The sequence below is a fragment of the Salmo trutta genome, unplaced genomic scaffold (genome assembly GCF_901001165.1).
Source record: "Salmo trutta unplaced genomic scaffold, fSalTru1.1, whole genome shotgun sequence".
In the NCBI taxonomy this organism is placed as follows: Eukaryota; Metazoa; Chordata; class Actinopteri; order Salmoniformes; family Salmonidae; genus Salmo; species Salmo trutta.
The window spans coordinates 5,044-10,633 of NW_021823270.1; the positions used below are offsets into that span (position 1 = coordinate 5,044).

A 5,590-nucleotide genomic window follows, 5' to 3' on the forward strand; every position below is an offset into this window, starting at 1 on the left:
CTCCTACTACTGCTACTACTTCTCCTACTGCTGCTACTACTTCTCCTACTACTGCTACTACTGCTACTACTGCTGCTACTACTTCTCCTACTACTGCTACTACTTCTCCTACTACTGCTACTACTACTTCTCCTACTGCTGTTGCTACTACCTGGAAGTAGCCATCCAACACGGTCCTGATCTCCAGCCGGCGCTCTGCAGGACTACTGGAGTGGAGGATATGCACCATTGCAGTCAGGCACTGCAGGGTCAGCCGTAGCAGAGTGGGGTCCTTGGGGTTAGAGGAGGTCCGGAGGCACCAGGCTCGGAGTACAGAAAGAAGGTCCTCCACAGACTGCAGGGTGATGGAGAGCAGGCCGGTTCTTCTGGAATGCATAGATACAGTACATACGAGTTACACACACACACACACACACACACAACACACACACACACCAACACACACACACACACACACACACACACACACACACACACACACACACACACACACAATTCTGAAGAGAGGTACAGTAGGAGTGCTTTACCTTGCTGCCACTGATGACCGCCCTTGAGATGGACCAATCGGAGAGTGAGGACCTCTGGGATCTGCTGGCTGTCTGCAGGCTGTCTGTGAACCCAAGACACATTAATGTTGTTGTTTTGACAGGCTGTCTGTGAACCCACATATTGATTGGTTGGTGTTTTGACAGGCTGTTCTGTGAACCACACATTGATGGTTGTTGTTTTGACAGGCTGTCTGTGAACCACATATTGATGGTTGGTGTTTTGAACAGGCTTGTCTGTGAACCACACTTGATGGTTTGTTGTTTTTTTGACAGGCTGTCTTGTGAACCAAAGACACCATGATGGTTGTTGTTTGACAGGCTGTCTGTGAACCACATATTGATGGTTGGTGTTTTGACAGGCTGTCTGTGAACCACACATTGATGGTTGTTGTTTTGACAGGCTGTCTGTGAACCACATATTGATGGTTGGTGTTTGATGACATGGCAACCTATCCTGAGCGTCAGTCTGTACCATCATGCCAACTCCTTGTCGCTCACTGTCATACCAAAAGGTCTGGCTTGACAATGAGCAATGGAGTTGACAAGAGCACTTACAGATCTGGGACCAGGCTACAGAAGGAGACAACAGATCTGGGACCAGGCTACAGAAGGAGACAACAGATCTGGGACCAGGCTACAGAAGGAGACAATAGATCTGGAACCAGGCTACAGAAGGAGACAACAGATCTGGGACCAGGCTACAGAAGGAGACAACAGATCTGGAACCAGGCTACAGAAGGAGACAACAGATCTGGGACCAGGCTACAGAAGGAGACAACAGATCTGGGACCAGGCTACAGAGGAGACAACAGACCTGGGACCAGGCTACAGAAGGAGACAACAGATCTGGGACCAGGCTACAGAAGGAGACAACAGACCTGGGACCAGGCTATAGAAGGAGACAACAGATCTGGGACCAGGCTACAGAAGGAGACAACAGATCTGGGACCAGGCTAATGGCAATACATTGTACAAGACAGTATGCACAGCCAGTATACTGTGATGTCATAAAGAGATGTGGAAATCCAAGGCATACTGGGACAGCATTGAGAAATAGCAGGATGTGGGTTGAGCCCTCGTTAGGCAAGGTTATGTATCAAGACAATGGAGATCCCATAAGTCTTAGTAATAGGTCCAACATCAGCTAGCAGTATTATACACACCAGAGGCTGAGCCCACTGGGCTCTGGTCAAAAGCAATGCACTATATAGGTATACGGTGCCAGCTGGGATGCAGCTCAACCACTTCCCTCTCTCAATAGCATGGTGTTAACAGTCATCCACTTCCCTCTCTCAATAGCATGGTGTTGACAGTCATGTTGAGCTTTCTGTAATCTACAGACTCAACTTGTCCAGACAGGTTTCCAACATGGTTTAGAGATTAGCATTGGTGCTAATCAAAGGACACTAGCAATAGAAGTGTTTAATAAACTAAGATCCCAGTGAGAGAACACTGCTAATTAGAAATAACATAATTAACTTTAGATCAAGACAGAACATATCGACTGGACTCTTGCCCACTGTGTTTCTCCAAAGGGAGAAAAGTACATTTTGAGCAGCCTAATGGAAAGCTGTATATTACTGGAACAGGAGAACAGGCTAGTATAAAGGTAGTCTGAGTAGTTATATATACAGAGGTATATATTATAGAAGTAGTTATATATACAGAGGTATATATTAATAGAAGTAGTTATATATACAGAGCTATATATTAATAGAAGTAGTTATATATACACAGAGCTATATATTAATAGACGGGGTGCTGAATGAAGTCTACAGTGGGACTCAGTGGAAGCTGTTTTGAGGAAGGAGTAGTACAATGGACCATAGGCTGTAAGAGAGAAGTTACTGTGGTGTAGGAGGGAGGCCTGGAGTGAGTGAGTGAGTTGAGTGAGTATGCAGTGCCTCACCATGGAATAGAGCAGGCAGCTCTCTGGTAAGGGAAGAGGGGAGAACTTATACTTGCTCCTCTCCGCCATGCTCACCTCCTCCCTAAAAACACACACACACACACACACACACACACACACACACACACACACACACACACACCACACACACACACACCACACACACACACACACACCCACACACACACACACACACACACACACATTTACAGCAGGCCTACAGACTTGGCCTCCCGTGCTAAATAGCATCCTATTCCCCATGTAGTGCCCCACAGGGCTCTGGTCCAAAGTAGTACACTATATAGGGAATAGGGTGCCATTTAGGATGCAGCCTTAAGGAGACAGAGATAAGAGCTGTTGCAGCAACACCGTCATCCACTACAGATGAACACGCAGAGATAAGGCCTCGTCATTTCTAAGGGTTGGGTTCATACAGTCTGCCCTCGACATAGTCCTTCACCACACACAAAGACACAGACATACTGACACACAGTCCAACAGGCAGTCTCCACTCAGCTTCAAAACACACACAGTCTAACGGGTGGTCTCCACCCAGCTTCAAACACACACAGTCCAACAGGCAGTCTCCACTCAGCTTCAAAACACACATCTAACGGGTGGTCTCCACCCAGCTTCAAAACACACACAGTCCAACAGGTAGTCTCCACCCAGCTTCAAAACACACACAGTCCAACAGGCAGTCTCCACCCAGCTTCAAAACACATACAGTCCAACGGGTAGTCTCCACCCAGCTTCAAAACACACAGTCCAACGGGCGGTCTCCACCCAGCTTCAAAACACACACAGTCCAACGGGTAGTCTCCACCCAGCTTCAAAACACACAGTCCAACGGGTAGTCTCCACCCAGCTTCAAAACACACAGTCCAACGGGTAGTCTCCACCCAGCTTCAAAACACACAGTCCAACAGGCAGTCTCCACCCAGCTTCAAAACACACACAGTCCAACGGGTAGTCTCCACCAGCTTCAAAACACACACAGTCCAACGGGCAGTCTCCACCCAGCTTCAAACATGGGTAGGATGCGCACGCGCACACACACACACACCCACCCTGCCAGGCGTCTCCTCCATGTATTATAAGGGTCAAAGAGACTCTCCAACAGCATTAGGCCATACTGAATCACTGTCTGGAGGGACGATTGATCCGCAGGCTGCTTCTTCAGCTGAAAGACACACACACACACACACACACACACACACACACACACCACACCACACACACACACATATTTACTTGACCTTGAGAAGGCTTTTAAGGCACAAAGACATCTCAGAGCAAATAATAAACACAGCTACGCACTTTTACTAAATAAACATTCCTGACACTATTCCCTTCTAAATACACATTCCTATTTATGACACTCTTCACAAACAATACTGACAATATAGACACATTCCACATCACAATACACAGCTCAGCCGCACACCCACTCCTCTATTCTCATGAAAGCAGTTCTGCATCTTTGAGCTGGAAAAATGTCATGTGGATTTATAGGATAGTATTCTTCTCATCTCCACTGCATTCTCTGGCTCAATAGACAGTATATTATCATTGTGGCTCAATAGACAGTATATTATCATTGTGGCTCAATAGACAGTATATTATCATTCCGGCTCAATAGACAGTATATTATCATTCCGGCTCAATAGACAGTATATTATCATTGTGGCTCAATAGACAGTATATTATCATTGTGGCTCAATAGACAGTATATTATCATTCCGGCTCAATAGACAGTATATTATCATTCCGGCTCAATAGACAGTATATTATCATTCCGGCTCAATAGACAGTATATTATCATTCCGGCTCAATAGACAGTATATTATCATTGTGGCTCAATAGACAGTATATTATCATTCCGGCTCAATAGACAGTATATATCATTCCGGCTCAATAGACATTATATTATCATTCCGGCTCAATAGACAGTATATTATCATTCCGGCTCAATAGACAGTATATTATCATTGTGGCTCAATAGACAGTATATTATCATTGTGGCTCAATAGACAGTATATTATCATTCCGGCTCAATAGACAGTATATTATCATTCCGGCTCAATAGACAGTATATTATCATTCCGGCTCAATAGACAGTATATTATCATTCTGGCTCAATAGACAGTATATTATCATTCCGGCTCAATAGACAGTATATTATCATTGTGGCTCAATAGACAGTATATTATCATTCTGGCTCAATAGACAGTATATTATCATTCCGGCTCAATAGACAGTATATTATCATTCTGGCTCAATAGACAGTATATTAATCTAGAGTATGAATGAGTGATATAGTATAGTTTGCAGATCCTCCATTGTTGAAAATTACTAATGTGAGCTTAAGTGTGTGTGTGTGGTGTGTGTGTGTGTTGTGTGTGTGTGTGTGTGTATGTGTGTATATGAGGTTCATCTAGGGTTGTGTCTTACCTGAGTCAAGCAGAAGTTTTAACAGTTTAATGGTCTCGAAGACATAGCCGGGGGTCTTCTCTGGTCAAGGTTTTCCATATTCCTGAAGAACAAAGAGACTCAGATCATTAAATTGTCACCAATCTTTCTCTGGTCTCACTGTTATCTAGCATGAGCTTCTAGTTTATTCTTTCTTGTTATCTAGCATCACTTCTAGTTTATTCTTTCTTGTTATCTAGCATCAGCTTCTAGCAGATTTGTTCTTGTTATCTAGCATCAGTCATGGGTAGAAAGGATGGGCAGAGATATTCAACAAAGGGGTGAACTGAGGGTCAGAGAACATATAAGGTCTACCTGCAGACGATAATGAAGAACTTGATAAGCAGCAGGGGGTGCAGGGTGCTGTTGTTACTGTCGCCCCCAGAGAGGTGCAGGGTGCTGTTGTTACTGTCGCCCCCAGAGAGGTGCAGGGTGCTGTTGTTACTGTCGCCCCCAGAGAGGTGCAGGGGTGCTGTTGGTACTGTCGCCCCCAGAGAGGTGCAGGGTGCTGTTGTTACTGTCGTCCCCAGAGAGGTGCAGGGTGTGTTGTTACTGTCGCCCCCAGAGAGGTGCAGGGTGCTGTTGTTACTGTCGCCCCCAGAGAGGTGCAGGGTGCTGTTGTTACTGTCGCCCCCAGGGAGGTGCAGGGCGCTGTTGTTAC

General features: G+C 45.5%; 1 long non-coding RNA gene across 1 annotated transcript; it reads right to left on the reverse strand.

The window, feature by feature from the left end:
- Positions 1–552: 552 nt before the first annotated feature.
- Positions 553–4,930, reverse strand: LOC115189991 (uncharacterized). The gene is made up of 4 exons (XR_003877081.1): positions 4,912–4,930; positions 3,528–3,640; positions 2,458–2,539; positions 553–610 (listed from the first exon to the last, which is right to left on the reverse strand). It is a non-coding gene; the product is annotated as an uncharacterized LOC115189991 (long non-coding RNA).
- Positions 4,931–5,590: the final 660 nt, after the last annotated feature.